General features: G+C 39.5%; 2 long non-coding RNA genes across 6 annotated transcripts in view; one reads left to right on the top strand and one right to left on the bottom strand.

The window, feature by feature from the left end:
* The window catches only part of LOC112442697 (uncharacterized), a 39,564-nt gene extending 23,167 nt beyond the window's left edge, over nt 1–16,397 (bottom strand). Inside the window, exons 1-2 of the long non-coding RNA XR_003030963.2 lie at nt 16,307–16,397; nt 11,380–11,489 (exon numbers count right to left, since the gene is read on the bottom strand). This is a non-coding gene — a long non-coding RNA (uncharacterized lncRNA). The remainder of the gene's footprint in view (nt 1–11,379; nt 11,490–16,306) is intronic.
* LOC100847374 (uncharacterized) overlaps nt 1–25,273 on the top strand; it is a 115,531-nt gene that overhangs the window by 43,733 nt on the left and 46,525 nt on the right. For 2 of the 5 annotated variants that reach the window (XR_804914.4, XR_009491787.1), the window contains exons 2-3: nt 4,577–21,664; nt 21,763–21,829. The exons of 2 other annotated variants lie outside the window; for them this stretch is intronic. This is a non-coding gene — a long non-coding RNA (uncharacterized lncRNA). The remainder of the gene's footprint in view (nt 1–4,576; nt 21,665–21,762; nt 21,830–25,273) is intronic. One more of the 5 variants, XR_003030960.2, reaches the window with a different exon arrangement.

Raw genomic sequence — 25,273 nt, 5'->3', positions numbered from 1 at the left:
TTTTCCAAATGGATCCGTGCGATGACTGGCTTGCCCATAAGGTCTATTGTGGTTAAATTATATCTAATCTGTTCAACATAGCAAAAAAGAAATGTATCACTTTTCTTCCCTCCATTCATAGCTATTTTATTATTTTGGTTGGTTTCAAACTTGACACAAAATGGGGAAATTATTGACTCAGTGGCTCCAGGAAACATGAAAAAGTAGATAACCAAATCCAGTCTTTCTTCACATATTACTTTACTTCTTGTTGTAAAATTATACCCTAAATCTTTCCTCTCTGATACCCATAAACTGTGCCTGTAACCTTGAGTGATCTACTGCTATCTCAGTGACCTGTTTCCGGTTTACATAACACTTGGCCCACATATATGGTTTATTTTTAGCTTTTCTAGGCTTCTTTCAAACTCCTTTTACTTCCTTAAATTCTTAATGTTTTACTTCCTTTAATCTCAGAACTCACATTTCTTTCTTTTCCTATATTCTTCCTTCTTGAATATTTTATATACTTGCATGATGCTTCTCAATTCCTTTGTGCTTTACCTCCATGTCTTCCATGGAAGCCTTTCTTCACCTCTTTGTCATTGAGCTCAGGAAGTTTTCTCCTCCACTGACTGAAAACACAGGCATCTCTGTTAGAGTAAGAAATCTTGGTACTCTTTCCTTAACAAAGGTTTGTTTTGGCAGTTGTCCACTTTTTCTCATTCATTTATTGTTATCTTCACCATTTCCTGAAATTGAATTTGATGAAAGTGAAAGTCATCTTCTTGTTTTTATTTTTATTGACCCCTTTGATCTCATCCTTCTCTTACAGAATCATTAATTCTCCTGCATTCAAAGGGCAAATAATACCAGATAGTGCCTGTGTTTATTTGCTAGGACTGCTATAACAAAGTACCATGACTGGGTGGTTTAAACAACAGAAATTAATTTTATCACAATTCTAGAGGTTGGAAATGCCAAATCAGGGTATTAGGAGGACTTGTTTCTTCTGAGGCCTGTCTTTGGGTTGGTGGCAATCTTCTCCCTGCTTCCTCACATAGTCTTCCTTCTCTGTAACTGTGTTCTAATTTGTTCTTCTTATGGGAACACCAGTACTATTTAGTTAGGGCCCTTAATATTGGGAGAGGGACAGGAATTTGTGATTCCCAGGCACTTTCAGGTTTGGAATTCACTAGCCCTGATGACCTTGCACAACTTGAACTTTTAGGGTGGTGGTGGTGATTGAGTCACTAAGTCATGTCCAACTTTTATAACCCCATGGACTGTAGCCTGCCAGGTTTCTCTGTCCATGGGATTTCCCAGGCAAGAACACTGGAGTGGATTGTCATTTCCTTCTCCAGGGGATCTTCCCAAACCAGGGATAGAACCTGAATCTCCTGCATCGACAAGCAAATTCTTTACCACTGAGTCACCAAGGAAGCCCAAGACTATTGTTTTAAAATAAACAGTTTGAAAACAGTTGAGCGGTAGTGGAAGAAAGAAAGTGAGCCTTTGAAGAGGTACAGTCCAGGCTTTGAACCACAGTATTACCACTTATCTCACAGCAGCCTTGGGTAAGTTGCTTAAGCTCTCAGTCTTGCTTTCTTTATCAGTATATAGTAGAAGGACACCAAGTTAGGATGTAGTTGCAAGTTCTTTGAGGTCATTATTGTATTCATAGTCCTTGGCATTTAGTTGCTCACAAAACATTTGCTAAATGATCTAATGATTTGGTGACTATCTAGCATGAAAGAAAGTGAAAGTCACTCGGTTGTGTCCTACTTTTGGTTACCCCATGGACCATATAGTCCATGGAATTCTAGCATAGCACCTACTTAATAAGAGGAAATTAGTGTTATTACTGAAATATTTTTCTCCTTTTTTGTCATTATTCTCAAATACCACATGTACTTGCACTTCAAATTTCAGAAGATCGTTTGAGGAGGTGTTGGGATTCAGAATAGGGTATAACTGAGAGATAGCCAAAGGGGAGTTTATTTTGACCTGTAACTTATAATTTTTGCAAGGAAAGTATATTTGTGTATTATTTGTTCTATTAGAGAGAAAAATTTTTAAAGTAAACTCAAAATCTCTTTTATATCACCCCATGAATGGTCTACCAACCAGCTTAGAAGTTTTTCTTTAATTTTTAATTTATAATTCTGCACTCGCATATGTACACACACACAGCAGACACTCAACTTTCCATCTAAAGAAAAGTTGCATATTTTCCTTTCTATTAAGCAAGCTGCCTTGAACTGTGTTAACACTTTCCTGCTGGGGAAATATGTATATCTCTTCTTAGTCTGCCTCACCCTCAGTCATCTAAACCCCTTATCTTATGTTCAGAACAATTCTGATTAATTTACTTAAAGCTTTTATCTTATCTCATGAAGGACTCTTGTTACCACACCTCTTTTTCTCTGCAGTGAACAAACGGAGTGTGGTGTTACATGCAGCCTGGGCAGAGAGTGGCCTCTTAACCCTTTGCTCCCAAGTGACAGTCCAGCATTATCTGCCTGGCTGGCAAGACCTTCCAGCTTGGGCCTCACTTGACCAAGTGTTCTTTTCCAGTTGCATGTAGACACCTCAGCATCTCTAGCACATGGTAAACTCCTTGGGTGTGGAGCCTAAGCCTTCAAACTGTTTAAGATCTCTTCAGCTCAATAGGGCCTTTGTCATGAAGGAAATGTTCCCGTTGGATGAATGAAACTGGAGTTTTGATTTTACATTAAAAAAAAAATGATTCAGTCACTACTTCTTATCTACAATAAATAGAAGTTGTGGCTGAAACACAGCTTCCCGCTATTGTAAAAATTAATTTACAATTGTCTGCTGTTTTTCAGGGAGTTGGTGATGGACAGGGAGGCCTGGTGTGCTGCAATACATGGGGTCGCAAAGAGTCGGACGTGACTGAGTGACTGAACTGATTGACTGACTGACTGTTTTTCAAAGTTTCAACTTCCCTTGCTCATGTACTTATTCTGAGCTCTAAACTGAATGTCCTTTTTTTCTCCCCGTTTATATTTGACTAAATACATGTTTAACTTCTGCTTTTGCAGAATATGCTGACTTTAGAGTTTATTTTCAGTGACAGCCATGTCATTGTATGAGAATATTTTATTGGAGAAATTTCAACTTCTCATCCAGTGGGTTTTGTTTGTTTTCGGTATTTCTTAGTAAAGACCACTGGCTTTGGAACACCCTGGGCTTGAATCCTGAATCTGCCATTTAATAGTTATGTGGCTCTGGACTACTTATTTCATTTTTCCAAGCCTTATATTTTAAATTTGTAATATTAAAAAGATGGCCATAGTAATGATTGAGAGAATTAAATGAGAAAATTATGTTGAGGAGTTAGCTCAGTGGCCAGTCCACAGAGAATACTTAGTAAATAGTATCTGTGATTATGATGAAGGTGGCTATTGTGAACTTCATTCATTCATTTATCCATCCATTTATCTGATTGTTAATAGCAATGGCACTTCCCTGGGCACTACAGGAAAACAAAACTAAGACATTCTTCCTTCTAGCTTTTCTTAAATGTGTGTTTGTGCATGTGTGTGTATGTACTCTTCATTTACTATCTCTATATATTTAACTATGTAAACTGTGGTGATATAAGTTATAAGAACTGGCAGTATCCACTTTTTTAATGTTAATCACTTAACCAACAAACCTTTATTAAATATCTTCAGTACTTGATGCTCTGAGGAACTCAGGAGTTCTACACACTCAGTAGTTCTTACAAGAAGTTTCTATGGGGCTGTAGATACACATATAACAGTGAAGGACTATATATAATTAGGAAATTGTGGGCTACAGAGAAGTGGCTCTCAGTCTGCTCTAGCTGGGACAAATCCCAGGCACCATGATTCATAGGGACACAATCTCTTATTAATCATGGTTGTGCCAACACCTGCTCTTCCCCCTGTTACTCAGCAGATGGAAAGAGTTAAGTGTCATGTGAATATAGGGATAGCTCTAAACACAGTCTCTTTTGTTTGTTTTAAGTTGATTATTAGCAAATTTCAGCACTTTCACTGCTATCAGATAAAAATGCTTTGCCTGAAACTGAGAAAAAGATTCAGAAAAGGGTCTTAAAGTAAAATGCCTCCAGGGAGTGAGATGAGCTGAATCTGAGAACCTACAGGAAGCTGACAGAGAGAACCTCAGTGAGCCAGGATCCACTTGCATTTTTAAATGGGGCTGCGCCCATGTGGCCCTCAGTCATCAAAGGACCAGCATTGCCAACAACTCTGTTTTCTCAAACAACCCACACGCCTGAGATTTTCTGTGAAATTTCTGGATTTTAATGTTGATTCGTATACTTTTAAACAGAATGGGACACATCAAACATGTCCAATTTATCTAAGACCTAAAGGTCATTGGTTTGTGATCCAACTTACAGACCAAACTTTTAAATTTCATATCCTAGTCAGCAAAAACATATTGAACATGAAATTCAAAATATAATTTATAAATTTTATACATGGACTCAAAGTAGATGAATTGAATGTTAATAATACCTTCTTTCTTTTAGGAAAAAAATAAACCTAAATAGATGTTCTCACATTTCCCTTCTTCACTCTAGAACATCACCGTGGTGATGCTGTCTGGACTCTGGGTGCTCTATAGCACCACCTTGGGGGCAGTCTGGACTCTGGGTGCTGGAGGAATTAAAGATCATGGGACCTAGGCAAGTGGAAAATAATTCTCTCTTGTTCTCCCACCCCTGACACCCAAGTTCCCAGTTGCCTTCCGCAAAGCATTCATGATAAATATTTGGCCAGCAGGGCGAGGGGGGGGGGGGGTTCTCCTGTATTTTTTCATTGTAGTTAATTTATTCAAAGGAAATTTATTAATAGCTACTATGCCCCAGGGGCTTCCAAGTTGACTCAGTGGTAAAGAATCCTCCTGCCAGTGCAGGAGGCAAGGGTTCAGTCCCTGGATTGGGAAGATCCCCTGGAGAAGGAAATGGCAACCCACTCCAGATTCTGGCCTAGAGAATCCCATAGCCAGAAGAGCCTGGTGGTCCCTAGCCCATGGGGTCTCGAACAGTCAGACACAGCTGAGTGACTAGGCACACACTCTCTGCACCAGCCCTGTTTTAGGTGCTTGGGGTCTTCCCTAATGGGACTCCACATGCTGTTGGGAGAGACAGCTAGTAAACAACTAAACCATTCAATATGTAACTAAATGTCAAATGGTGATCAGTGCGATGAAGAAAAATAAATCAGGGTAAGGTGACAGACATTATAGGTAGATGGGGAGTGGGGAAGGAGGAGACAGAGACAAGGATGAGGAAAGGTCCCTATGAGGAGGTGACATCTGAGCAGAGATCTGGGTGATAGGCCAGACTCAGTCTCTGGGAAAAGCACTCTAGGCAAAGGGACCATGTGTTGAAGTAAGAATGAGCTAGAATAAGATGAGGTCAGAACCAGATCATAGGGGATTGTGGAGACCTGGAGAGCAATATGGTTTTACTCAACTTGATTAAAAAAAAAAAAAAAAAACACTTTAAAGGTTTTGAACAGGGCGAGAGTTGGAGGGGTGGGGGGATGATGTCATTTAATATTCCTTTTAACTGGATACCTTGGGCTGCTGTGTGGGGATTAGATTGAAGGTTGGAGGCAGTGAGGCCAGTGAAGTAACGAGAAGATTGCTAGCCTCATCTAGGCAAGAGGTGATGGCTCTCCTGAGGATGAGAATGATGGAAGGGGAGGAATGGTTGGGACTGGAATTTATTTTGAGGATAGACTCAACAGAGCTTTCTGATGAATTATTCTGAGCAATGAGTGCGTGTATGCGTGCTCAGTCGTGTCTGACTCTTTGCAACCCCATGGACTATAGCCCACCAGGCTTCACTGTCCATAAAATTTTCTAGGCAAGAATACTGGAGTAGGTTGCCATTTCCTCCTCTATCCCTGGATATTCCTTATCCAGGGATAGAACTCATGTCTTCTGTGTCTTCCACATGGATAGGCAGAATTTTACCACTAAACCACCTGGGAAGCCCATTCTGTGCAATAACAAGTGTATATTTATAGTTTCCACTCCCTCTTTTTTTTTTTTCACAGTTTTTTTTTTTTATGTTGACCATTTTTAAAGTCTTCATTGAATTTGTTACAATATTGCTTCTGTTTTATGTTTTTTGGTTTTCTGGCCAAGAGTTATGTGGAATCTTAGTTCCCTGACCAAGGATTAAATAAACCCTTGTCCCTTGCATTGGAAGGTGAAGTCTTAAACACTGGATCACCAGGGAAATCCCCACTCCATTTTTTAAAAATTTACCTATGTATAAAAAATAATTTTATTTACTTATTTTTTACGTTTTTTTTTTTTAACTGTGCTGGGTCTTTTTTGCTTTGTGGACTTTTTTTCTAGTTGTGCAAGCAGGGGCTCCTCTAGTTACAGTGAATAGGCTTCTTATCATGGTGGTTTCTCTTGTTGCTGAGCATGCTCTAGGGCACACAGCTTCAGTAGCTGTGGCACATGGGCTCAGTGGTTGTGATACCTGGGCCTTAGAGTACAGGCTCAATAGTTGTGGTGCATGGGCTTAGTTTTTCCAAGGCATGTGGGATCTTCCCAAACTGGGGATCGAACCCACGTCTTCGGCACTGGCAGGTGGATCTTTTACCATTGAGCCACTGAGGACACCTCCGCCTCTGTTTTTAAAATGCAAACAATAGCTTAGTATACAAACTACTCCACATTTTAGTTTGTGTCACTTGATATTAGACAGAGATTATTACATGTCAGTCTGGATTAAAGATACTTATCACTTTCTTCTCTGTCTTTTTTCTTTCAGTTTTTATTTGTACTTAAGTGAACATACACATAATTTTAAAGACAAATATTTCTTTGTGACTTTTTGTGGAACACAGCAGGTCCCCTCACATATCACTTCCTCCTTCCCAGAGGCACCAGTTTCACCTGATTATTTTGGTATTTGCCTGCATTTTTCTAGATAACATTTTTGCATTGCTCTTTCTTGACTTTCCAGTTTTAGATATGATCTCTTGATTTTCCATTCAAGAAGAAGAATAGAAGAGTAGGACTCAGCACTCTTTTATCGGTTCCTGCCCCCACTACTTGTACCCACTTTTTGTACTCATTTTTCTCACAATTTGGTCAATTTTTCTTTTTCTTTTTGGCTGCATGGCATGGCATGTGGGAATATTAGTTTCCCAACCAGGTATCGAACCCATGCCCTTTGCATTAGGAGTACAGAGTCTTAGCCATTGGACCACCAGGGAAGTCTGATCAAATTGTAATTTTCATTTGTTTAATATTTAGTATTAACCAGCTGACTTATGACCAATTAAACACTAATTAACACTAAATCTGTTGCAAATTGTGGTTAGTTTTATTTGCTAACAACATTCTGTTATCCTCAGAGTTAATAATGGCCTGTATTTTTTTCTCTGCTTAATTATCTTTTTATTTGTTATGAATTCAATACCAAAATCTTTAACAGCTCTCTAAATCTTCCCTTAATGTGTTCAGACACATCAGTTACATTTTACTAATTTCATCTTCTTAGAGAATTTTCTCCTGGAAACTTCTGCTAAACTCTGTAGTAGATTGCTAACAGAAATGTCCAACAATTCCCTTTCTAATAGCCCATGTTCCTTGCTTTGCAACTTTAAGTACATTTTCTACTTTGATTCCTAACTTGACCATGTGATTCTCCTTGGCCAGGGAAATGTTAGTAAACATGACATAGTAGTTGGAAAAGATCTTGTGCTTTGGGCTGTTGGAGTTCTGGTGCCATGTTAAAAGCAAGGCTTACCTTCTGGATGAGGAAAGAATTATATAGCTTAGACACTTTAATGGCTCTAGCCACCATCACCACTTGTCAGACATGTGAGTGTGGCCATCTGGAACCAATCACCCACAGCTAACCTGCCAACTGGCCACAGATACATGAATGATCCTAGCTAGGATCAGCCAAAAGAAATACCCAGAAAAGCATGAGCTAAAGAGTTTGTTTTAAGCCACTTCATTTTAGGTTTATTTGTTACACAGCATTGGGTAGCTGATACAAGCTACAATATGGATTGGTTTGCTGTGGGGGTATAACTACCATCTTGTGATTCTCTTGATCACTGTTCTGGAGCTGTCTTTTGCTTTTTTCCTAAATGGGATCTCTTGTTTCCAGTAACCCACATCTTCCTTTTGGTTGGTTCATCCAGTGACTTCCCAAGAAAAGGTATATGATAAGTAAATTGTTTAAGATCTTGCATGTCTAAAAGTGTCTTTTAAAAGAAATTCTCACATTTAAATGATAATTTGGCTGGGTGTAGAACTCTGCATGCGTGCTCAGTTGAGTCTAGCTCTTTATGACCCCATGGACTCCTCAGTCCATGGAATTTTCCAGGCAAGAATACTGGAGTGGGTTGAAATTTCCTCCTCCAAGGGATTTTCCCAACCCAGGAATCAAACTCGTATCTCCTGCATTGGCAGATGGATTCGTTACCACTGAGCCAAGTTGTTAATTATTTTCCTTAAGAATTTTGAAAGTCTTCCTCTATTGCTTTGTAGCTTCAGGTGCTCCTGTTCAGAAATTAAAAATCTATGTCAAAGGCTGATGAGATCACCACTCAATATCTGAAATAAAAGAGTAACACTGGATATACTGCTTGCTATGGTACAGGAGAGCTATGCTGGTCAGGCATGATTTCTCCAAGCAAAGCAGACTGCTAAGCTTGTCTGGGGTTTTGGGAAAGCACAGAGTTCAGGGACTGGTGGATTTTCAGAGGCTTTAGTGGGTTGCCATCATCTGCAGAATCACAGTTCCTTGGGTGTGTTTACTGGAGTGAGTCCATCCCTGATGGGCCAATGATCGGAAGTGAGCAACTCATGCTGATTGGTTGGTTTTCAAAGGCATATTCTTCCAGGGTGGGGGGAGGAGGGGCATTTGATTGATTTAGAGTTTAAAACCATTTTAATGGCCACTTGTTATCATGACTATAGAACAATTGCCTTTATCCATGTTTGGGGGAACATTTTTATTCTCACTGATTGCTGACCCTATGTGTATGATCTGGACGTTTTTTCCTCTTTACAGTCTTGCAGGATCTTCTCCTTGCCCTAAATGTGAAATTTCACAATGTTGTACTAGCATGAATCTGTTTTCACTTGGTAAATTTTTCAGTCTGGAAATTCAGATTATTACCTATCTCTCCTTTCCATCTGCTCTTATTTTTCCTCTCTTTTTTAATGCTAATTTTTCCATGATCAGTTTCTTAATTGTCTTAGAGTTTTTTTTTAAATCTATTTTCTGTCTTCTTTTCTTTTTGCTGATAAAATTCCTTAACTTTATATTTTAAACTTTCTATCAAATATTTTTATTTGATATTTAATTTCTAAGACATTCACTGTGTTTTTGGAACATTCCACTTATTTACTTGTTTGTTTCTTTATTGGGGGGTAGAATTCTGTTTATTTATTTGGGACAGAAATGGTGTGGACCTAACAGAAGCAGAAGATATTAAGAAAAAGTGGCAAGAATACACAGAACTATACAAAAAAAGATCTTCATGACCCAGATAACCATAATGGTGTGATCACTCACCTAGAGCCAGACATCCTGGAATGCGAAGTCAATGGGCCTTAGGAAGTATTGCTACGAACAAAGCTAGTGGAGGTGATGGAACTCTGGTTGAGCTATGTCAAATCCTAATAGATGATGCTATGAAAGTGCTGCACTCAATATGCCAGCAAATCTGGAATACTCAGCAATGGCCACAGGACTGGAAAAGGTCAGTTTTCATTCCAATCCAAAATAAGGCAATGCCAAAGAATGTTTAAACTACCACACAACTGCACTCATCTCACATGCTAGCAAAGTAATGCTCAAAATTCTCCAAGCCAGGCCTCAACAGTATACGAACCATGACCTTCCAGATGTTCAAGCTGGATTTAGAAAATGCAGAGGAACCAGAGATCAAACTGCCAACATCTGTTGGATCATCGAAAAAGCAAGAGATTTCCCAAAAAAATCTACTGCTTTTTGACTACGCCAAAGCCTTTGACTGTGATCACAACAAACTATGGAAAATTCTTCAAGAGATGGGAATACCAGACCACCTGACCTGCCTCCTGAGAAATCTGTATGCAGATCAAGAAGCAACAGTTAGAACTGGACAAGGAACAACAGACTGGTTCCAAATTGGGAAAGGAGTACATCAAGGCTGTATATTGTCATCCTGTTTATTTAACATATATGCAGAGTAAATCATGAGAAATGCCAGGCCAGATGAAGCACAAGCTGGAATCAAGATTGCTGGGAGAAATATGAATAACCTCAGATATGCAGATGATACCACCGTTAGGACAGAAAGCGAAGAAGAACTAAAGAGCCTCTTGATGAAAGTAAATTAGGGGAGTGAAAAAGTTGGCTTAAAACACAACCTTAAGAAAACTAGGATCATGGCATGTGGTCCCATCACTTCATGGCAAATAGATGGGGAAACAGTGGAAACAGTGGCAGACTTTATTTTGAGGGGGGGGCTCTAAGATCACTGCAGTTGGTGCCTGCAGCCATGAAATTAAAAGACGCTTACTCCTTGGAAGAAAAGCTATGACCAACCTAGACAGCATATTAAAAAGCAGAGACATTACTTTACCAACAAAGGTCCGTCTAGTCAAAACTATGGTTTTTCCAGTAGTCAGGTCTGGATGTGAGAGTTGGATTATAAAGAAAGCTGAGCATAGAAGAATTGATGCTTTTGAACTTTGGTGTTGGATAAGACTCTTGAGAGTGCCTTGGACTGCAGGGAGATCCAACCTGCCAATCCTAAAGAAAATCAGTCGTGAATATTCATTGGAAGGACTGATGCTGAAGCTGAAACTCCAATATTTTGGCCTCCTGATGCAAAGAACCAACTCATTGGAAAAGACCCTGATGCTCGAAAAGATTGAAGGTGGGAGGAGAAGGGGATGAGGGAGGATGAGGTGGTTGGATGGCATCACTGACATGATGGACGTGAGTTTGAGTAGGCTACAGGAGTTGGTGATGGACAGGGAAGCCTGGCATGCTGCAGTCCATGGGGTTGCAGAGAGTAGGAGACAACTGAGCAACTGAACTGAACTGAGAATTCTGTTCTTTTTCATAGTTAACAGTCATTTCACTTTGTGATGTTTTTGACCTTTATAGTGTCTTTAATTTTTCAACATTATTTTTTTCCCTTTATTTTATTTTCTATCTTCCAGGTTAGCTTTCCTCAGATTTCTCATACATAGTCTTTGTACTTGACAATATTTAAGTGTGTGATACTAAAATATTGGCTGAAAGTTCTGAGGATGTGAAAGATGAGCTAGTCTGATGTGAGTTTTCCTATATGAGCATCAGGGTGGGCTGTCTATTGGGGAAATTTCTGATGTCAGTACCTTTCCAATGTCATGGCTTTCATCACGGACTGGCCATATTCCCAGAGAAGACTCTTTCAGTATCCTGCCAGAAGGGTGAAGATCTAGCTTTCAGTGTCCTGGATTCGGAACTGAGAAAGATCACATGTTATCACATGGAGACATCACATGTCTCCAAAGCAAATATGCATACATTCATTTATTCCCCTGTTGATAGTCCTGCTCTCTTGCCCTCAATGCACTGATATTCTTCCATGCAGACCATCTATTTTATTTCATTCTAAAGATAAGCCATCACTCTGCCAGTTAAGGAAGGAGCAGTTTCTGTATTCCTCCTTTACTTGTGCTTATTCTCTTCTTGACAGGTTTGCAAAAGCTACTTTGTCTTCCAAGAAGGCATCCCCAACTACTGCAGCATCCCCCACCCCAACCTTCTTCTTCCTGAGGTTTTAAGCTGTTCAAGAAAAAGGATGAGGTCATCCCAACTATCGTGTGTCCTCCGTGCCTGGCACATGATGGCCCACAGTGAGGGTTCAATGAGTGAATAGATGAGCTCCCCCTCCCCCCCCCCCTTTTTGGTTGCACTTTGTGGCATGTGAGATCTTAGTTCCCCAACCAGGGGTGGAATCTGTGCCCCCTGCAGTGGAAGCCCAGAGTCTTAACCACTGGACTTGCAGGGAAATCCTAGTTTCTAAGTCTTTGATTCTCTGTAAATCAGATTACTTCTTAGTATTCTCTATTGTTTGATTGAATTCAACTTTCTCAGCTCTTTTTATTCTATCCCTATGTATTCATCTGCTGTCCAACTTCCAAAATGATCCCTTTTCTAGCTTTCCATATATTGAGTTTAAGCCTTAAAATATCCCTTCACTGATTGTGTTAGCCCACTAACAGAAGGGCAAGAGAGTCAAAGTACATGTTAAATCTCCTCTCTTCACACAGAACTTGCTTTTTATTTTCTATTTATGTGAAGTGTGATAATGGCTTTGTTATTGAATATAGCTTATAATTTATGTGAGAGCAATCTAAATCTGATATATGAAAGATGACTTTAATTACAATAAGCTTAAAGCAAAGCTCTCCTTCTTAACACTGCTGCTGCTGCTGCTAAGTCGCTTCAGTCGTGTCCAACTCTGTGCGACCCCAGAGACGGCAGCCCACCAGGCTCCCCCGTCCCTGGGATTCTCCAGGCAAGAACACTGGAGTGGGTTGCCATTTCCTTCTCCCCTTCTTAACACTACAGACAAGAAAAAATAATTTGGCACTAACCCAATGAAGGGGGATACATAATTATAAATCAAGATGAATATGCTTGGAAATACTCTTTCCATTCATTTCTATGCCCTTGCTAAGTTGCAAATTGTGTAACAACCTTAATAAGAAAATTCCTAAGCCTGTGCAAACTTGTGGGAGAGGTGTGGTCATGCATAATCACACACTAAAATCTGCCAAGGCAGTGCATACTATGGAATTCATAATTTCCATTTTTATTCCACACAGTAGCTCAAAGCCGGAAATAAACATGTTCATGAATATGTGTCAGGTTAATTACTTTTTCCAGTTGTATCACAAGTTTAATACAAGCTTCTCAACAACCTGTTGCTAGAGTAACCTATTTGCTAATCTTATGATAAATCACACACAAGGTAAATTAATGTTGCTCTGTTAATTGCAATCATTTTTTCCCCCAGAGCGCTGCTCTTCTGCAGTCTTTTCAGAATGACTGGCTTCCTTAGCTAGAACCAAGCCAGACAACAACACACTGTAGCACTGCAAAACAAAAATAAGCAGAAAGCACATGTGGGCTCTTATTCAGTTATTCCATCTCATTCTGAAGTGACCCTTATTTGCTCCTGAAGCTATTGTCTACTCTCCTTTCCTTGATTCTGCCACCTCTTGTAGGTGGCCTTGGACCTTACAGTGGTCTTTTCTCACTTCTGTCCTCTTTCATTCCTAAGCAGTGTTTGCCAAGATTACTCAGACTCTCTTTACTAAAAGGTAACTTACAGGACTTGCCTGGTATTCAGTAGCTAAGACTCCACACTTCCAAAGCATGGGGCCCAGGTTTGATACGTGGTCACAGAACTAGATCTTGTATGCCACAACTAAGGGCTCTCATGCCGCAACCAAGATCTATGATCCCACATGTCATAACTAAGACAGTGCAACTAACTAAATAAATAAAAACAAGTATTTTTTAAAAAGGTAACTGACAAAACAACTCAAACATAATGAGCTTCAATAGGAAATCTTGATTTCCCACCTTAAACCCAATCCTTCACTTGTTTAACCATACATTAGTTGATAATAATAAAAGCTTATATAGAAGATTTATTTAGCTAGGTGCTAAATACTTTTCATATATTAACTCTTTTTACCATCACAATAACCCTATGAAATAAAATCTATTATACCCATTTTTATAAATAAGAAAACTGAGTCCAAAGAATTTATGTAATTTGCTCAAGCAAAAATCCCTGGTCAATGGCAGTCCATATATGTGAACTGTACCCTCATTCACCCCAGTTTCCCAAGCCAGAAACCTAGAAATCAGCATTAATTTCTCTTTCTCTTTCACTCTATGTTCTTACCATCTTAGGCTAAGCTACCATCATTTCTCACCTGGCCTGGTGTATCAGCCTTCCAACTATTTCCATTCATGCTCCTTATTTTTCATATAACTGGCATGTGAATTTAAAGGTTCATCTAGTCAAGGCTATGGTTTTTCCTGTGGTCATGTATGGATGTGAGAGTTGGACTGTGAAGAAGGCTGAGCGCCGAAGAATTAATGCTTTTAAACTGTGGTGTTGGAGAAGACTCTTGAGAGTCCCTTGGACTGCAAGGAGATGCAACCAGTCCATTCTGAAGGAGATCAGCCCTGGAATTTCTTTGGAAGGAATGATGCTAAAGCTGAAACTCCAGTACTTTGGCCACCTCATGCGAAGAGTTGACTCATTGGAAAAGATTCTGATGCTGGGAGGGATTGGGGGCAGGAGGAGAAGGGGACGACAGAGGATGAGATGGCTGGATGGCATCACTGACTCGATGGACGTGAGTCTGAGTGAACTCCGGGAGTTGGTGATGGACAGGGAGGCCTGGCGTGCTGCGATTCATGGGGTCGCAAAGAGTCGGACACCACTGGGCGACTGATCTGATCTGATCTGATCTGATGATTATAATGAAAGATTTTTAACAAACTTATTTCAAAAACTGACTTCATACCATCAGAATAGCTGTATAGATAAAGATGTATTAATATCTTTATGGTGTGGGCAACACAACTAACAAACCAAGTCTGACAGACCTTTGTGGAGCACTGCCCCCAAACAAAATAGAGAATACACATGCTTCAATAAAACTTGGAACATTTGCAAAACCTATGTCATAGGCCACAAAATGAGTTTCAATGAATAACAAATAATTATTATCAAATAGACTACAGTCTTTGATCATCATATAATAAATTTACAAATCAATAACAAAAAGATCACTTCCTTGCTGTTTTCCCTTTACTCTTCCCCCTATGAAAGGGAACTACAATTCCCAGGCTGCCTTGGGCTCTGATAGCGGAAGGCACTGATAGCACTGACCTAGATTAGCAGGAAGAAAGGGAAAAGGATGTTTCTTGGTTCCTCTGGATTGTCTCTCTTGGCTCCCAGCTTCTGTTGGGCAGTCCCCTCTTTGGCTCTAACTCACTCCAGATGGGTTCTGCTTTAAGCTTGGGTGAAGCCACCTCCTTCTGTTGTCCCCACAGACATAGAATTGGTAATGAATTCCTGCTGTTGCTAATCTCTGGATTGCCTCAGTGTCCCCAGTTGCCTTCTCAGTCTGTGGCCACCATGGAATCAATTCTCTGTGTTAAATTTCTCTCTAGTCAAATCTGTATATCTATAGCTATATCTATCATATATCTATCATGACCAATACAACCCCCTATATTTAGAAACTATGGCTAAATAATTCATGGGGTAATGTTTAGAAATGAGGAATTACACAATCTATGTATCACCATTTGAGGATGTTGGTAAAGAAGTACTTACAGCGAAATTTCTGTCTTAAAAAGCAAGATCTGATGTTGATCCTCCTCCAAGTTTGGCTAACTTGTCTGTGCTATAGTCACCACTCTTTAACACTTTTCTTTTCTTTTAACCAATTCTGTATCATTCTTTAATTTTTGAAGCAACTGTCATTCTTTTGAAAACCTCCACTAGGGACTTCCCTAGTAACCCAGTAGCTAAGACTTGACGTTCCCAATGCAGGGGGTCCAGGTTCAATTCTCAATCAGCGAACTAGATATCACTCGCTGCAAATAAGAGTTTGCATGTCCCAACTAATCACGTGCCACAACAAAGGCTGAAAGTCCCAACTGCCAAAACTACCACCTGGTGCAGGCAAATAAATAAATATTCAAAACAAAACAAAACAAAACAAGCAACCCTCCACTGATACTATTAGCCTTGGAAACGATAGTTTCATCCTCTATGTCTGCCTCTGGCACTGACTTTATGCTGGTTTCTATACCCTAATATTTGTATCCCCTGCCTTGCCTTTTCTCCTGAACACCATTTCCATGTTTGCAACTGTGTATTAGACATAGCATACATTATTCAGGACATCAAATTTGACTAAATTCATCATCTTGCTCCCTACCCTCTAGAATTTGCTGTTTTAATTCTCTCTCTGACCCTGTCACTTTCCCAAACAGCCATCCTTGAAAACTCAGACACCTTCAAAGCAGACACTGCATTTCTTTCACAGTAATATCTTTTGTTCCAAGCAAAGAGCCTGACGTGGAACGAATATGCAGTCAATGTATTTTGAATCATTGGAAGAATCCACCCCCTTTCTAATTCCATATCCCTGTTTTGATTATCTTGGTAATGCCCTCTCATATTTATTCTCTTTATGTTTCCTATTTTCAATGTTACTAGTTTTCTTGACCACTCACCTGGAGAGAGGCACAGGATAGGCTGAAATTCTGAGAGTTAAATTATAGCTCATCTGAAACCCTGAGAGTGAAATTATAGCTCATCTCATAATAGTGTTCAACAAAAGCCATGTTAAAAGCAAAATGTTTCTAAGTCAGTTAGAAGGGTAAGACCTGACTGGGGGTTCTAAATGCTGATAACATAATGGAGAAAGAATGTGTTGATCCAATGGGGAGTTGGTATGTGGAAAAGACTGTAAAGGCTAATACACCAGCAGAACCCCTTGAAGTTCTTTCAGGATATTTCCCTGTCCCTGGACTCAGCTTCTCCCAGGGATGCATGTAGCCCAGTTGGTTCGAGTTTTTGGCATAGCTGGATTTAGCTTCTCTAGAACCACATCTAACCACTCCCTACATTTCTGGCAGTCCCAGAGCTATTCCTTCAATTTACCAGGCTCAGAATGTAAAAATTATTTCTGAGTCTTAGCCCTGTCTAGTCCTCACATCTGCCTGATTGATCTTTTTTCATTCTTAATCTCTTTCTCTTATTTCACTCCTTCCTTTTCTCTGCCACCCATAATTTATAAGGCACTCATTAAAATAAACCCATAATAGTCCTTCAGTTAGATCTCTTTGCCTCTTTCCACCCCTCCTAAGAGTCCTGCCCTTGGCACCAGATTTCTCATCCTCTTTTTTTTTTTCTTTTTAAAAAAACTATTTATTTTTATTTATTTGGCTGTGCTGGATCTTAATTGTGACATGCAGGATCTTCAATCTTTATTGCGCCATGCAGAATCTTTCATTGCAGCATGTGAACTCTTAGTTGCAGCATGTGGGATCTAGTTCCCTGATCAGGGATTGAACCTGGGACCCCAGCATTGGAAGCACAGAGTCTTAGTCACTGGACACCAGGGAAGTCCTTATTTCTCATGTTTTTGATGCATTTCACTGTGTAATGCTGTAAGACCAAGGAATGTATGAACATTCCCAGCAGACTTTCCATCCTGGCATTTCAAATAGGCACTGCCTTCCTCAGCAAACCCAGTGGTTCACCTATGGCCAGTGTCACTGTGGGTTTCAGGCAGGTGGTATTTTCTGTCCTTCTGTGAACAGACAGTGTTCACACTCCCCCCACTGCCTTTACACTCAGGGTGCCCAATCACAGCTCAGCTCAGCTCAGTTCAGTTTAGTCGCTCATTCATGTCTGACTCTTTGCAACTCCAAGAATTGCAGCACACCAGGCCTCCTTATCCATCACCAACTCCCAGAGTTTACTCAGACTCATGTCCATTGAGTCGGTGATGCCATCCAGCCATCTCATCCTCTGTTGTTCCCTTCTCCTCCCGCCCCCAATCCCTCCCAGCATCAGAGTCTTTTCCAATGAATCAACTCTCTGCATGAGGTGGCCAGAGTATTGGAGTTTCAGCTTTAGCATCAGTCCTTCCAAAGAACACCCAGGACTAATCTCTTTTAGAATGGACTGGCTGGATCTCCTTGCAGTCCAAGGGACTCTCAAGAGTCTTCTCCAACACCACAGTTCAAAAGCATCAATCACAGCCACACTTCAAAGTCCATCTCCTCCTAAAAATCTCTGCTGATATTCCTGGCTGACGATGATTCATTCCTTGTCTGGCCTTCTTCAGGTGCAAGGACATTTAGATGAGATGGATTTGCCGTGAAGCTAATGGGGCTTCCAGGCTTCCCAGGTGGCACTAGTGGTAAAGAACTTGCCTGCCATGCAGAAGATGTAAGAGACGCAGGTTCAACCACTGGGTCAGGAAGATCCCCTGGAAGAGGGCATGGCAACCCACTCCAGTATTCTTGTCTGGAGAATTCCACGAGCAGAGGAGCCTGACAGGCTACAGTCCATAGAGTAGCAAAAAGTTGGACATGACTGATGGGACTAAGCGCGTGCACACACACACACACACAAAATGAGGCTTCCATTTGAAGGCTCCCTTCTTGGGACAGTTCCCTCCAAAAACTTTAGGCCTAACTTTTATTTATACTTTACTATTTTTTCTGAAAGAAGATCTTTCAAGTTGTAAAAGCCTGAGGTCCTACATAGTGTGGCTCTGTCCCTGAATTTGGGCAGTTAATTATATTCTTTCCTTTCCCTGAAGTATTTTCTAATTGATTAGTATTAAACAAATTTGTTTTCCAAATTTGGTGTGAGCTTCTTGCTACATAATGTTGTCTAATGTATAGCGTAGTAATTAAAAGGGTCATCAGTAGAGTCCCTCAGAGCTATATCCAAAATTATCTCTACCATTTCTTGCTCTGTTGCATGTTTTATTTCTCCACTTGATTGAGCCTCAGTTTCTTTATTTGTTAAGTGGGAATGATTATAGCAAGGGCTACATTATGACTTTCTGAGGCCCAAAGGCATTTTGCCCTCATGGATGCTTACTCCATAAAAAATATTATAAATTACATTTTATGGCTGTGAGAAAAACTAATGTCCAGGGAAGATTATATTCCTTTATTTTCCCTTCTGATTCTAAAAGAAACTTAAACATTTTCATGGACCTCTAAAAGCATTGTGGGTCCTAGGCATTGTACCTAATGAGCATAATGGATAAGTTGGTCCTGATTACAGTCTCCACAGAAGGTAAATCTGGTAAATAATAAATGAGACAGTGCATGTAGAGCATTTAATAAAGTGCATGGCACGTATTAAGTGCTCAGTAGATGGTAGCTATTATTACTGGGTTGGCCAAAAATTTCATTTGGGTTCTTTGGGTTTTTCCACGAGATGGTAAGGAAAACCCCGAACGAACTTTTTGGCCAACCCAACATTTTTGTTATTTGTCATTGTTTCATTCCTCTTTTATATCTTTCACAATGAATAACAGAAGATAAAAGCTTCCTTGAGCAACTGAACTGAACTGATGACAAATTGAAATTATAATGGATTAACCACACTTACAGGCATACAAAAATGGAGTCAGGTGGCCATTGAGAATCTGATCTCAGACACATCTCCACACCATGAGAACTTGAGCTCTATTTGAACTGTACCAGATCCAAAGACACTACCAGTTGTATTCAAAACAACACTTGCCAGCTGCAACCTTGTGGTCTCAGGGTCTCCCTTTGTAACTAGGCAACCTTTTTAGACTCCAACCAATTCTTACTTAATAAGCACCCTTACTTCTTTCCAGCTCCAATTATAATTCTTGAAAAATAATTCAAGTAACTCATAGTAATCTTCAGTTTTCTTCCCTTATAAGCCATTTTGTGATCTGGGAGAACACAATTCAACTGCTTCTTGAATCTGTGTATCCTGCAGTCCTGCTGCTGCTGCTGCTGCTAAGTCGCTTCAGTCATGTCCGACTCTGTGCGACCCCATAGACGGCAGCCCGCCAGGCTCCCCATTCCCTGGAATTCTCCAGGCAATACCAGGCTCCTCCATCCATGGGATTTTCCAGGCAAGAGTACTGGAGTGGGGTGCCATTGCCTTCTCCACCTGCAGTTCTAACAAACCCCAAATTAGCACTTTTTAATTTCAATCAGTTCTCTGTTTCTGAAGCTTGATTAACAACCCCTGTTCTAGGAACTTCCCTGGTGGTCCAGTGGTTAAGACTCCACCTTTCAATGCAGGGAACATCAGTTTGATCCTTGGTCTCAGAAGATCCCACATGCCATGGAGTCACTAAGTCCGAGAGCCATAGCTACTGAGCCCACGAACCACAACTACTGAGCCACACACCCTAGGGCCTGTGCTCCACAACGAGAGAAGCCACCCCAGTGAGAAGCCTGAGCACCACAACTAGAGAATAGCCCCACTTGCCACAACTAGAGAAAGCCTGCATGCAGTGATGAAGACCCACTGGAGCCAAAAAAACAAAACCCTATTCTAGCTTTTAAGGAACTTCCAGAACAGATGCACATACAGCACTAGAAGAGAACATTTTCAGGACTGAATAAGTACTGCTGGCATTGAGCATTCAGAGGAGGAAGCAGTCACTATAGGCTGAGGTTTTGAGAGAGGCCTCACAGTGAAGAGTGACAGCTGATTCATGAAAGAAGGTAGACCTAGGATGTGTCATGGCCAGGAAAAAAGAACACAGGACTGGGTCTAGGAATAAAACTGGTTTTGCCATTCACTAGCTTGGTTTCTTTGAAAATGAAGATACAGAAAAATATAAATCTGTCAACATCTACTCTAAACAAAACAAATTTGGTATAAGAATATTAATATTTACAAAAATATAATTTAATGCAAAAAGAAGGATATAATATTAAGATAAGCAGTTGTCTACCAGGAGGATAGAATCATCATGTACTTGTATGTATTGCCCCCTTGCACCCCCAAAAAACAGCCTTGAAATATGTTAATCCCCAAACTGGGAGAATTTAAAACATCTCTCTCAGATAATGATGGACCAAGCATTTAAAACATTGATAAGGATAATGAATAATTGATTTGAACAACAAGAAGGGGAAACTGAAGCACAGAGCTTCAGTGAAATAGCTTGTCCAAGACTATATAGCTAGTGACAGAGCAGAGATTCAAACCCAGGAAATCTTTTGTTGCCAGCCTGCGGCTAAAGTGGAATTATGCAAATGTATTTATATAAAAGTATTAAAAACAAGTCAACTAAGCATTCAATATTCAACTCAACAAGTTTGAAAATAGATAAACCCCCCAAAGAGGAAGCAAACAAAAACTCTAAACACCCAAAGCTGGTTCTTTGAAAAGCCTATAAAAATAGGTTTCTTTAAATATTGACAGAGAAACTCAAAGAGAATGAAAATATGAGAGAAAAAGAAGTGAGTAAAGAAAGAGACATAACTAGAGAAATATCAGAGACTTTTAAAATTATGGATGAATAGTATGAAGAATTTTTTACCAATAAACTGAAAAGTTAAAGTGTATTTTTTTCTAGAAAACAAAAGTTAACAAAGTTGCCAAAAAAAAAAAAAAAAGATGAACCAATACCCAGTAAAGAAATGGAAAGTACTCAGGACTCTTGCAACACTCCTTTTTTCACTTACAAAAAGAGAAGGTACAGAAAATTTTATGGTGCATATTAAAAAACCTTTAAAGCAATGATAATCCAAAGTTTTAGAGATTTACAATTACAAGCAGAAAAAGGAGGGGGAAGAAAGCCATGAACTTTGTTTTATGAAGGTTTAACTACCTTTTCACCAAAATGGGACAAGAGCAATACAAGGAAAGGAAAGATGAAATTTTTCGAGGTAAAATTAACAGAGATCTTTTAGTCTGAGATCCAGTGAAATGTGTTTGCTATATGGAAGTAGAAGGCAGAGGGAATCTTAACTCAATGAAACTGCTGGGCTCTCCTCACTGACTAGCTTCCCAGATTATGAAGAATGAGGCATCAGCGTTCTGCATCATCATCCAATGCAAAGGTAATTTTTTAAATTGGATCCTTCTATGACCCGAAGAAATGAGTTTTTATTTCCCAGTGCCATTACTATTGATACTTTGCCGTTCTTCTTGACCTTAGGTAGAGTGGAACATGACTGAGCACCATTATAACCTCACTGGGATACCACACAGACAGTACTCTACAGGTAATCTAGTATTAGATTAGAAATTATTAGAAACTGCAAGAGTTTTGTGGGACCCAATGACTCGAAGCTCCTTCTACAGCAAAGCTTCAACTAGATCAGCTATTGCACAACAGGACTGCTTTTGATTTCAGCTGCTTTTGTTCCTCCTCTTTGGTCACATGCCTTATTCTTTCTATTTTTATAGTCAACAGTTGGCTAAGTAGCAAGTTCACAAAAGGTACTTGCAGGGTGTCATTTGTCAAAAGCTCTTTTAGTTTTAATTAGTTAATTTAGTCTTCTTTATGCTATGGATAAAAAGGCTCTTTGTATCAGAGAGATGGTACTTAATATGTTTTAGCTTTTCCTGCTTTTCAACAATAATCCAACTGATAAGAGTTTTAAGAGCCATTTCATTTTATAGCATATGTATATAATTATATAATTTTCTATTTACCTATGGAAGACAGCATTGAATATTCATTAGGAATAAAGGCTTTGGAGTCAGAAAAGATGGGATTTAAGTCTTGGCTCTAATAGAAAATGGTGTGGAAATAAACACACCCAGTTGTTAATAGAGGTTACCTCTGGAGGCCAGCAGGCACTCCACTTTTACTTTACCCCCTCTGGATTTAATGAGCATATGAACTTTTTTAACTTGAAAAGAAGAGAAGGGAAGGAAAGGAATAGGAAGAGAGCTAATTTTGTGATCAGAGGCAAACAATTCTGCCTCTCTGTACTGCAGGTTACTCATGCATTATATAGAGAATACTGAAGGATTATTATGAGGAATACAGGAGATAAATGCATATAAAAAATTTTGCACTTCACTTGGCACAAATTCAGCATCCAATAACTGTTCACTGTTACCCCTAGCAAAATACTTAACTCAATATTTGCCATATAGTAAGTGCTCAAAAAATGGTAAGTAGTCAAACAAACAAACAAAATATGATAGGTATTCCTTCTTTTTTTCCCCCAGTTTTATTGAGATATAACTGTATAAGTCTAAGGCATACAGAATAATGATTTGACTTACATTCATCATGAAATTATGACTACAGTAAGTTTAGTGAACACCCATCATCTCATATAGATAGAAAATTAAAGAAATAGAAAAAAAATTTCTTTGTGATGAGAACTCTTAGGATTTACTCTCTTATAAGTTTGTATATATAACATACCACAGAGTTAGTTGTACATTATATCACAGTGTTAATTGTACATTATAGGTACTTACTTATCTTATAACTGGAAGTTTGTACCTTTTGACTAATGTTCATCCAATTCCTCCTTTCTCTTCCCTCCTCTGATAATCACAATCTGATCTCTTTTTCTCTGAGTTTGTTTTTGAAATAAATTGTAGCTACAACACTGTTAGCACATGACACAGTGATTCAGTATCTCTATACATTTCAAAATTGTCACTACACTAAGTCTAGTTACCATCTGTCACAATACAAGATATTACATAGTTATTGACTATTTCTGCACACTATACATTTCATACCCACGATTCATTTATTTTGTAACTGGAAGTTTGTTCCTCTTAATTTTCCTCACTTATTTCTCTCCTCTTAGCCTCACCCCCCACAAATGATAGGTATTCTTACCAAGTACATTTTTAAATTTTATTTTTCTTGTTCTTGTCTATATCTGAAAAGTTTTCCTTGTATTTTGCTTTGAGTTATTTGCAATTGGTTCTTTGTTTTTAAAAAATAAAGGCCCAAATTGAAGGACAGTTTTTGAACTGGCCTAAACTCTTCAAAAGTGTTAATGTCATAAAAATAAAGATTGAGAAGCTATTAATGCTGATTTTCTGATACTTATCATTGAATATAATTAGTTACTAAATAAATGTAGAAACCCTGTGATCCATTGCTAATATAATATAAACTGATGTGACTGTCCTGAAGGATATTTTGGCCAAATCTTTCAAAAACAGAAATGAATATATCCCTTGACTCAGAAATTCCACTTCTAAGAAATTATCCTATAAAGATGCTTCCATTTGTGTGAAATGAAATGATACAAATAAAACAATATATTCTTTGTGTGAACAAAGTTTAGAAACTTGCTGGACCATCAGTAATGTGATACTTAAATAAATTCTAATACACTCAAACAATAGAGTAAAATGGACTTACTATACTGCTTTGAGTGTACTTTTCTGGAAAGAATTCTGAGAGAAGGGAAGTTAAGAGAATAAGGCAAAGTACAGAACATTGGGTAGAATATGCCCCCATTTGTGTGTGGGGAAAATGTATGTGTGTATGCATATGCATATATGCCGGAGAAGGCAATGGCACCCCACTCCAGTACTCTCGCCTGGAAAGTCCCATGGACGGAGGAGCCTGGTAGGCTGCAGTCCATGGGGTCACTCAGGTTGGACACGACTGAATGGCTTCACTTTCACTTCACTTTCATGCATTGGAGAAGGAAATGGCAACCCACTCCAGTGTTCTTGCCTGGAGAATCCCAGGGACGGGGGAGCCTGGTGGGCTGCCGTCTATGGGGTCGCACAGAGTCAGTCATGACTGAAGCGACTTAGCAGCAGCAGCAGCAGAGGGCCTGGTGGAGAAGGCAATGGCACCCCACTCCAGTACTCTTGCCTGGAAAATCCCATGGACGGAGGAGCCTGGTAGGCTGCAGTCCGTGGGGTCACTAAGAGTCGGACACGACTGAGCGACTTCACTTTCACTTTTCACTTTCCTGCATTAGAGAAGGAAATGGCAACCCACTCCAGTATTCTTGCCTGGAGAATCCCACGGACGGGGGAGCCTGGTGGGCTGCCGTCTATGGGGTCGCACAGAGCTGGACACGACTGAAGCTACTTAGCAGCATGCATATATGCATTGATTTTTATATGCATCTATTTATAGTTTATATTAAAATATATTAATATATATATTTGTGGGTCTTCCTGGGTGGCACTAGTGATAAGGAATCTGCCTGCTGATGCAGGGGATGCAAGAGATGCAGGTTCGATCCTTGGGTTGGGAAAATCCCTTGCAGTAGGAAATGGCAACCTGCTCCAGTATTCTTGCCTGGAAAATTCCATGGACAGAGGAGCCTGGTGGGCTGCAGTCCATGCGGTTGCAAAGAGTCAGACATGACTGAGAAGCTGAATACACGTGCATACCTATAGTTGTATACTTATATATGTCTATGTACATACTTTTTAATACATTGATACATGTATGTATTTGTAAAAACATAGTATACCTCTAATGATGCTTTTAAAAAAAATTGAGGATACTGTTAGCTCCAGAAAGGAAACTGAGTTACTGGGAGATAGAAAGTGGGTGTGACTTACTTATCTTGGTATGTACCATTTTGTATTTTGTGCAATGTACAGGTATTATGTATTAAAAAAAACACTAAAGAATAGAGACAATGCAGAATGTTGGAGAGTCAATATGAAATCAGTTGAAAGAAGTGAACATTTATTTGTTAATGACATGAGTA

The sequence above is a fragment of the Bos taurus genome, chromosome 2 (genome assembly GCF_002263795.3).
Source record: "Bos taurus isolate L1 Dominette 01449 registration number 42190680 breed Hereford chromosome 2, ARS-UCD2.0, whole genome shotgun sequence".
NCBI classification, from domain to species: Eukaryota; Metazoa; Chordata; class Mammalia; order Artiodactyla; family Bovidae; genus Bos; species Bos taurus.
The sequence above is the reverse complement of the archived record's forward strand: the minus strand, read 5'-3'. Positions and strand labels throughout refer to the sequence as shown.